Source organism: Gymnogyps californianus, chromosome 16 (genome assembly GCF_018139145.2).
Source record: "Gymnogyps californianus isolate 813 chromosome 16, ASM1813914v2, whole genome shotgun sequence".
NCBI lineage: Eukaryota > Metazoa > Chordata > Aves > Accipitriformes > Cathartidae > Gymnogyps > Gymnogyps californianus.
Genome location: NC_059486.1, coordinates 14878860 through 14889214, shown reverse-complemented (window position 1 = coordinate 14889214; position 10355 = coordinate 14878860).

Genomic DNA, 10355 nt, shown 5'->3' with positions numbered 1-10355 from the left:
CTATGGAGGATTCGCTCCAGCCCTCCCCAGGACAACACCATGCCAGGTTACATGGTGGGGCTGGCTTCACGGTGGGAAATGCCACTGCCACCACACCCTGCTGGCACATCAGCAGTGGCGGGGACGGCCCATGCCCGGGGTGTGCTGCCTGTCATGGATTCGTCTTATTTTAGGAAAGGAGACGAAAATAAATGGAAAGACAAAGTGCCATTAGTTTAATGGCCTCTATGTTCCTGCCATCTGTCTTCAGTTGATTAAATAAAAAATATTGGTGGAACATATGGCATGAATTATACATAAATATTTTAATTTGGGTTCCCAAAGTGGTTATTCAAATACCTCTGGCTCTGCCGGGTGAACTTTTGTGGAGCTCAGGGCTGGGCAGGCTGCATGGGGCAGATCGCTGGTGGGGCACGAGCCCCTCAGGCTCCTCCAAACTGCCCCCTCCCAGCCATACTTGGGGCCAACACAGCCTGAGTAAAGGCTGAGTAAACTCAGAGTAGCAGCCGAGCAAGGAGACTACTCGCTATTCGGGCTTTTGCATCTGCAGGCACCTCTGTGGCAGGACAAAGGTGCAGGCAGCACCCTGGCACACCCAAAGTGGGTGACCCGGCCCCCACCGCGGTGGGCGAGCATCCCCCAGCCCGGTGGTCCCACGGACCTGTCGGCGCTTGGCCGCTCTCCCGCGCTCCCTGGCCGGCGGCCAGCGGGGAAGGGCTGCTCCGTGGGAACTCACGACTTCCCCTCCCGTGCCGGCACGAACTGCTGTTCTGAGTTTCAACCCACCTTCCCCGGGGCTTTATACAGGCACTGAATACGGGGCGGTTTGGGATGCTGCCAGGGTGCAAACGGGATGGCCCGGGGCTGTTCCTGGTCCCCAGCATCCCTGCTGCCGCCCACCCTCCTCCCTGCCTGGGCTTAGTCCTGCCGGGCTATGGCAAGGAAGCACAGCATATAAAGAAGGGGCTTAAATTACTATCATTAAGCCATCTGGAGCTCATCCTTCTCCATCATGAACTGCGGAGTCGCAGGTCAATTACTGCACATTTGCATATATTCCATTAATGCTTCTGCTAATTGTCTGGAGGAGATAATGTGCTCGGCTTACGGCTCCCTCACTGGCGACGGTTTACAAACAGTGAGTGCGGCAAATAGAGCCGGCACCAATGCTCCCCGTATCAGCGGAGGCTTGGGACATCGGGGGGCTGATTGGGGGGCCCTGCTGGTGGCCATCCAGGATGGGGGACACTGGCAGCACCCCACAACGCTGCTCCGTGCACCCCACCCGCCCTCCCCGTGTTGTAAGGATGGATCCCCCCGCCCCCGGTGCAGCAGCATTGGAGTGGAAGGACCGGCCACCTCGGCTGGACCCCACGGGTCCCCATCCCCACCGCAGCCTGCAACGGCGAGTGTCCCCCAGGGGTTGCACCCTGCCCCCTCGCTGCCTGCACCCCGCGCTGCCTGCACCCCGCGCCACTCGACTGGACTGGGGCTCTGCCTCCTGCGGCACGGCTAGAGGACAGGAGCGACGCACTTTACCAGCCAAACTAACGAAGCTAACGGGGACGTTAATCAGCCAGCGCGGTGCAGCGGGCAGCGTCGTAAGATTGGGCTTTCGTCGGCTGCTGCGGGTGGTCGGGTACAAAGGCTGTTAGGAAAACCGCTGCGGGCCAGGAGCCACGTCTGCTGCCTCGGCGCTGGGAGGGGATTTATTCCCCAGCCCTCGCTTGGTTATTACTCTGCTTGGTTATTATGGCTCTGCTCAGGTCCCAGGTGATGGATCCAGTCCCGGGGAGTCGCGTGGCTGGAAAGCTCCCCCCGGCTGGCAGTGCCAGGGCTGGGGCATCCTCCCTGCTCCCCCAGACCCCCTTGGCACCCAGAGCCAAAGCATGGCAGAGCCGAGTGGGGGCATTTCCCAGGCACTCTGCACTATTACAAGCAGGCAGCTGGTCCAGCCGGGATGGGGCTGGGGGGGGACTGGTTCCTCGCCTACCTCCATCACCACGCTCCTGCCAAGAGCCAAAATCCTCGTCCCGGCAGTGGGATGCCCGGCTGAGCATGGCTCCGTGCCCAACCCACCTCCCTCTGCGGCGGCAGCAGGACCGAGGCTGGCAGAAAGCAGGCGAGCTCTGCCCGCAGGTTTGGGGCTCTGCAATTACTTGGTGCCGGGCCAAGGAAATCCTCATTAATTTGCAAGGTTTATCTCCCCTCCCCGAGCAGAGCTGGTGTGCGGAGAGGTGGGCACGGGTCCCGAGGGGGCTCCGCCGAGCAGCGCAAGCATCTCTGCGACCGCTCGTGACCAGGATGAATGAAGCGCCGATAAATTATACATTTGGGTCTTGTCTCCAAATTGCTCTGCAATTATTGAGCACCAAGGTTCAGTTGCCTTCAAGCACCACCTCACATCTGACCACGGCAAAACACACTGAAGGGCTCACGTGGTTCCCCCAGCACAGGCGAACAATCAGCCCATTAAAACCAGCAAATTAACGAACACAAGAGTTCCATTAGGAGGAGAAGGCGACCGAACTATCCAATTTCATCACATCATTAGCATTTCTTATCAGAGGGACAGGGAAAGAATAGGGCTTTAAAATACAGATGGATGGGATGGAGTCTAATGACCACGACAGGGCAACGTGCCCAGGGGCCCCTGTCCCGCCGGAGGGCTGCAGCACAGGCACTAACCACGGTCCCATGGGGGAGAGCACGGTCCTGCACCCTGCTGAGCACCCTTAGGTGCACAGCACAGCTTCCCCCGAACGGCCTCTGCTGAGGTCTGGAAATGCGGCGGCATGCAAGGACTCAGCAGATGGCATGCAAGAGCCAGTGCATGGCGTACAAGATCCGGTGCATGGCACGCTCCCTGGACCTGCTGTCACCCAAAAGCCACCCACTTTGGCGCAGGGACCACGTGCCGTCTCAGAAAGCCCCGTGTCCCTCCATCCCTGCCCTTGGCTCCACGGGATGCCGGCAATGGGTGAGTGCTGCCACCGCAGAGCAGCTCCTGCACCTTCACATCCTCCTGCCTCCCCGGTGCAGGCAGCGGCTGACGGCACCAACCAGTGACACCAGCATGAACATCCAGGGACACTGGGCACCCTTGGTGCTGGCATCCCTTAAGCCTTTCAGCCTCCATCCCTAGGAGTGTACTGCGGTGGGAGCTAGGCGTTGCTGCCCGGGCAGAAGCTGGGCAACTTGAGCTCCCAGGTAAAGCTGCCATCTTCTTCTTCAGCCCCATGAAAGCAGATTTTCAGCCTTTCTCGCTCTTTAAAACAGAAGCAGCAAACGAGATGCATCAGGCTGAATTTAAATACCATTACTGCTGGGAACGAAACTGAGCTAAACTGGGACGTTGAAAATCGAGGTTTCCATCACAGCAGGGCACGTCTGGACCATCTGATGCATTTTCCCTCGAGCACTCAGCACCCGCCAACTGCCTCTTCCAGGGGCAAGCCGACCACACCGAGCAGTCAGCTGCCTTTAAATCAAAGCAAAGTTTATTTATTCAGCTGCTCCCTGCCTTAATTTTGCTGAGAAACGTGTTTGTGCATCCCCTCCACTGGGAGGGGTGTGCAGGAAAGGTTGCTGTGCGCTTAAAAACAGCTGACTCGGCACCTTTTGGATGTCGCAGTGAGTGGTGGCTGCTCCATCCCTGCCCGGGGAAGGAGTTCGCCCCAGGGAGCTGCGCCGGGGTTGGCACCTCTTCCTCAGCGGTGAGATGCTCCCCAGGCATGGGCTTCCCTGGGGAGCTTTTAAATCCCTTCCGTAGGCCACACCACCAAGATATGCAAAGGAAAAAGCTCTTATTTGGGATTTATTGGCCTGATTTGTAAATCCAGAGCAGAACTTGCCCATCTGCTGATAGATTTTTGTGCAGGACTTCCAAGCGTGTTGGAGGGTTTGTAAATCTTCCTCCTCGCTGGGAATCGATGGAAAGGTTTAGACTGAAATTAGGCAGCTGCCTTTCTCGCTTATGGGCAAAAACTGATTTTTAAATATTCTTTTGAAGATTTATTGACGGTCTCAGCACTTGCCCGGGGCAAGGGGAAGCCGCAGCCACAAGCCCAGCTGGGCATGAGGCACCGAGCTCGGGAGGTATCACAGATCCTTTCATCCAGAGGGACGAGTCTGCCCCGGACTAATTGATTAACGTCTGTAAAAGGCCTTGAGAGCCACAGAAATGGGGCCGTGCTAATTGCACAGCCTCCTATTAGCGCTCCCTCTGCTCTCCAGAGGATGAAAAATCTGCCGAGGGCTGAGTTATAAATAAACCCCAGGGCGATGGGCTGGATCCTGCCCCGGGTTATTTCAATGCACTGAGAATGACCGGCCAGTGCTACGCAGAGAAGCCCAGGGCTTGCAGCACATCCCAGAAGGGCTATTTTATTTAACCAAGGTGATTTAAGCAACCTCAACCCCATTTTTTAAATATTACATTTGCTGTTGAGCTATCCGGGATTGCAAATTCCCACGAACGCCCCAGACCCCCACCCAGGGGATGCTGATCCCCACCCAGACCCCGCAGCCATCGGATGGCATGGGACAGGGGGGGGATCTGCTACGGGGCAGGCGAGGGGCTCCCGAAACAAATCCAAGCCAGGGTGCAGCAGGGTCGTCCAGTCCCTGAAAGCAAAGAAATGCAGTTGCCTTCAGGCCACTGATTTCCAGGTAGTCCCACACTGCAGCACGCAGAAGCTTGCAGGGCTCCGCTCGCTTCCGCTCACTTCCCCATGTATTTTGCTTTACAACGGCCCAAGCGGAGCCGAAAAGGGGGGGGGTTTGCTTCACGCTCTGTTCCTCCACATGCAATTAGATCAAAGCCCGTTCCAGCCTCTTGTAGGATGAACTCCCCTTGCAAGTGTGAACGCGGCTCATAAAGAAAAATGTTTTAAGCTACGAATCATTTAAAAAGCACACGCCATGATGCCAAAGGCAGAGAAGGAAATAGCCGTGCATTCCGGAGATTTAGGCAGGCAGAGGATACCGGGGAATCGGTGGGATGATTTAAATGAGCCGGCACAGCAGAGATGCTGCAGCCGTTGCACCCGGTATCCCCGTCCTGGCTGCTGAAATGCACCCTGTGCTACAGCATTATTATTGTTTTAATTAATCTGCAACAACCCCAAGTGCGTGTGTTATCCGACTCTCTCCATCAGTGTTATCCCATCTGCCAGTACCTGGGTTTCCTTCGGCAGGGCCGGAGCGCGTTTGTGGAAGGAGCGGAGAGCTCCCTCGTTTGCTACCGTGGCTAATTGCATTCGGAGAGCCACGCACACGGCGGGCGCTGGGGAGCGGGCAGGATCTGTCTTTGCTTTCAGCAACAGAAACTAATAACCCAGCGCAACCCTCGCCCGCCGCATCCCCGCCGGCCCCCGGCATCCCTCCCCGAGCATCCCTGCTGCCGGCGTCAGCCCCATCCCCACGTGCAATGCTGAGAAACCTCTATTTCCCCATTATTTCCATGTTTTTCCTTGCGAGGCCAGAACGGGAGCTCCATTCGGATGTGCACAGTGTCAGGCCTGTGTCGGTGGTGACATACAGCGGTATTTGGGAGAGGTCACCCCGGGGAGGTCTTGGTGACACCAAGGGATGCACCCCGAACTGCCGCAGGGTCTGCACTCCCACTCCCCCTTCTTGCCATCCTTGCCCGTGGCACCCTTTCAACACTTAAGCCCTGTGAAAAAGGTGATTTAACTTCATTCAGACAATGCTGTGTATCCGTAAATGGGCTTAACCTAATGAGTTTTAATACGTATTATGTTCTAGGTATTTTATGCCCAGTCTGCAAAATCCAGTTACGGTTTTCAATAAGACTTAGCGAGCCGAGACGTGGACCGGAGGGGATGCGCGCTCACACGGGGCTGCTCCGAACTGGGCGAGGAGGAGGAGGAGGGCGGGAGGAAGGCAGGGGCTGTCCCCGAGGGAGACACAGCTGGATCCCAGCCAGCTGCTGGCTCAGCAAAGCTCCCCCCCCCAACCCAGACCAACCGCTGCCTGCAGCCGCCTCCAGCAGCCCCAGGAGGACGAGGTTTAAGATATAAGGGCTGACTTCTTTTCGATGCAATGCCTGGGCTGGCCAAGCCGGGGAGAGCACCGCCGGCTGCACTGCAGCAGGCAGGGCCAGCCGTCGTCCTGCGGCGGGGAAGGCAGCGGGCAGCCAGCCCGGCAGCCAGCCCCCGGCGGGTGCATGGCCCCCCGTGCCCGTCCGTGCAGGCTGTGGCTCTGGAGAAGGCACTGCTCATCGTCCCCAAAGCCTTCAGCCACTCCTGCAGCGGGCCGGGCCGTATCCTGGCACAGGCAGAGGGGACAGCGCGGGCAGAGCACGGCTGCCTCGGCGTCCACGGACACCTGCACCGTCCCCGCCGCGGTGGCAAAGCCACCCTGAACCGCAGCCACCGACACATCCAGAGCCCGCGGGCTCCTTATTTCGGAGAAAGCCACGGCGCTGCTGTTTTTCTCTCTTGTGCTTAACGATGAGGAACGAACCCCGCAGCCAAACGGCAGCGGCCAAGTGGCGCGGTTTTATCCCAAGGTTTTGAGCACCGGAGCCAGTCCCGGCTCCTGGATTGACGGGAGGTGATGAGACTCAGCTGCCATGTGCCAAAGGGAGATCCCTCAGGGATCCCCCAGCTGCACCCCACCAGCAGCACCTACAGGACCACCCCCTCGTGGTACATACAGCAGCATAAATCCCATAGAGACCATGATGGGGTCCACGGGGGCCACCAGTTGGGAGCTGGGAGGTGTGATCCCCCTGTGGGGGTGGCTCAGCCCCACCAAAACATCTTCCATGGGTGCTACAGAAGGGCCCGGCACGTTCAGTCCACGATTAATTCCCATGGGCCTCCCAGGCGGGGAAGAGCCAAAACTAATTTGCCTGTAAAGCCCATGCTCAGCTCCCGCAGGTCTCTGCCACAGAGACTTCGCTCAGCCCTCGGTAATCTGGGATTATACGTAGCACTGGGGCAATTAAGAAAAACATCTTTTCAAGCAGCAGACAATGCCTTCTGCAGCCTATTTAAATTAATATAGTGAGAAAGATTATTTCTTGCAGCCCTTGGTTTAAAGCCTCCTTTCCCAGGGGAGCTGATTTCTTTCTTTTCCTGCACACCCAGCAGCATTGCATCCTGCTGCATGCGGGATACGGAGGCCGAGTTTGGGAAGAGATCTGCCTTTCCCATAAAGACTGCAGGCTCCAGGAGGGACTGGGGTTACGCTGAGCCCAGCCCGGCACAGGGGACAGACCGGGCTGGCAGAGGGTGGCCGGGGCAGGGGACAGTGACTGCCCCTGCTTGTCCCCACGGGATGGAGGTATCGCACAGCGGCCAGCTCCCCCCAGCTCCCCCGGCAGTGCTGCCGGACCCCTACGCATCGCAGCCCACCGCAGAAAGCCCAGCACATCACAGGCTCTTTCTCGGAGCGTCACGCTGGAGTGCTTCCCAAAACGACCCAGCTGAGATGGAAACCCCCAGACCCACTTCAGGGGTAGCATCCCCCGCAGCCCAGGGGGAGCAGTGGGCACTGCTCAGCGGAAGGTGAGCCCAGAGATCACTGCAAATCCACAGAGAGAGCAATCATCTCCGCAGATAACATCCCAACGCTCTGATGTATTCCCTGGGTCCCCCCACATTGCCTAGGATCATGCTAGCGAAAGCCAGCCCCTGCTCCCCCCAGGACCCCGGAGATCCCCATCCCACCTGGGGCAATGGATGTCCCCGGCAGCGGGGTGGACGTCCCACTCCTCGCTGAGCAGTGCTGAACAGCAAGTCCCCCTGCCCCACGCTCGTCCCCCTGTCCCAGGCTGAGCTCCGAGCTCCAGAGGGGACCAGCACATCGCGAAGGAGGTACCGAAGCACAGAGATTTCTACCCCGGAGCAGAGCCAGCTCCTTGCACAGCTCGGGGTGATTGAGGACTTGGGTGGAGGTTAGAAGAAGTAAAAGTCTTCCTGGGGTCTGCTGGCCAGCAGGGACCAAGCTGGGAGAGATGCTGAACCCCCGGGAGGCTGTATCCCCCGCGGGGCAAAGCTGGGAGAAGGGGATCCTGCCTCTGCCCTTTGAGTGGGAACCTGGAGGGCTGGCGGTGCTGAGGGGTGACCCTGGGGACCCAGCCCAGCCTTGCGTGGGGCTGTGTGGGTGCCAGGCAGAGGTTTGGCTCCAGCACGAGGCTGCAGTGAGCATGAAAAGGAAATAGCGGTGAAGCAAACCTCAGAGCGCGGTGCAGCTGGAAGCCGGGGATGGGGTAACCCCGTCCCAGGCTGGCCGGAGCCCACGGGCTGGTAGCCAGGATGAGAGTCGCTGCCAGGGTGAGAGCGAGGGCAGCTTGCCATGGCGCTGCGGGTTGGTGGCACCCCAGTTTGCTGCCGGGGCTGGGGAAATGATCCCCCGGGAAGGACGAGGCTTTTGTCTCTGGGAGAGGAAAAAGCCGCACGCCCTGGCTGGGCTGCGAGGGGAAGAGGGCACCACGGGGGCTTCCCCGTCTGCCCAGCCAGGCTGCAAAGGGGCAGCGCCGGGATCCCGCGCATCAGGGACCCTAAAGCCAGGGGGGAGATTTGGGCTGGGGTGAGCTGTGCCGGACCCAAGCGCCTGCAGCCCTGCCGCCGCAGGCTGAACTCGCCTCCTCGGGCACGGGGCTCTGGGAAAGCCATCCAAAAGCTGAGCAAAACCCCACGGGGAATTCTCCCTGGCCGTACACCGCTCCCCCCCCCGCCAGGCCTGTGCACGAGCGGTGCGTACAATAACTAATAATAACTGCTAATGAACCCCGGCTCGGAGGAGCCCCTCGTGCTTAACGGTGCCGGACACACCAAGGGCCAGCCAGCACTCACCACCCAGCCAGGCGAGCGGTTTCCCAAGCCCAGGGAAGGGGCAACCCGTTATAAAGGATAACTCGGCACAAATCCCGGAGAGGGGAAGGTTACGGCACTCGCAGGGTGGGAAGGTGCAGGTGGGCCAGGGCCAGGCTGGGTGCAGGCACCCCGGGGCCGGGGGCTTGGTCTCCGCTGCCGGACTGTGCTTCCCGGCTCTGGATTGCCAAGAAACTTTATTTAATCCTGCCTTCACGGAAGAAATGGTTTATAATGCTCAGCTCAAGGTAACCTTCATGCGGTTCTCCAACTGCCTCTGCTTCTCCTGCACACATTTTTTTTAACTTTATATGAAAATATTCCAGTAAGTTGTCAGCATGGATATCAAAAGAAGAAAACGAATAGGGGAAGTGTATTTGGAAGGATTACCATCTCTCCCCATTTCCCTTGCCGAGATGTTCCCGCACGAAGTCTCGGGAGGAGGAGGAGGAGGAGAGCTCTCTCCCTGCCTGTCTCCCGCTCCTCTCCGAAGCAAGAAACCCTTTCGAAAGCAGCAGGATACAGAGCAAAAAATCTCTGCCAAGGCGAGAATTATTAACAACTCCTGCAAAGCATCCTTAACCCCTGGGGAGCCGGCGAGCTCTCCCACCTCCTCCCTAACTTCCCCGCACACGCAGCCCGCATCTTCCCACGCGCATCCCTACCGAGCCGAACCCCCCCGTGCCCCTCGCTCGGTGCCCGCCACCGGGGTCCCTCCACCCCGGGCTGGGGGCTCCCGCCGCTTCATGTGTTGCGCTTTTCGGCCCCCCCCCCTTTTTTTTTTTTCCTTTATTCCCCCCGTTTTTAACCCGTTTCCCACACCCTGCAGCGCGGATGCCGTTTCTCCGCAGCCCAACTTCGCGGCGTACACCCCCCCCCGACCCCGACCCCCCCCCGCCTCCTCCTACCCGCACCGGGCTCTCTCCCGAGCCGGCCCGGCCGCCGCCGCCGCTCCATGCACCGGCCGCCCCGGGAGCGGCGGGGCCGGGGGGGGGGGGGACCGCCCGCCGGGCTCTCACTGCGGCTCGGTCCCCGCCGTTCCTCCGCGCCTCCGCCGCCTCCTCCGCCGCCGGCCTTGCCCCGCCGCCGGGGTTCCGCTCATACCGGCCGCGGGGGGGGGACCCGGCCCGGCGGCCGCCGTTCAGCTCTGCCCGAAGCCGCTCCCGGGCGCCGTTACTTAACGTCTCCATCCAGCTCCGCTGCGGCTCCGCTCCATCCGCCGGCCTGCAGCGCTGCCTGCCGCTTAACCCCTTCCCTCCCGCCGCTCCGGCCTCTAAGCTCCCCCCCCCCGCCCCCCCCGCCCCGCCTCCCGCCTCTCCGCTTTATTTTTCTTTTTGGTTTTTTTTTTTCTCCTTCTTCTCTTTTTTTTTCTCTTGTTTAGCAATGAGGTTGGTGACGGAAAGCGGCTCCCGGCCAGCCCCGGACCCGCCGATACGCTCAAGGGCAAGGGATGCTGAGGGTGCAGAGGGTGATGCTGGCCACCCCTGCCCCGGGGACCCGGCCCCAGCC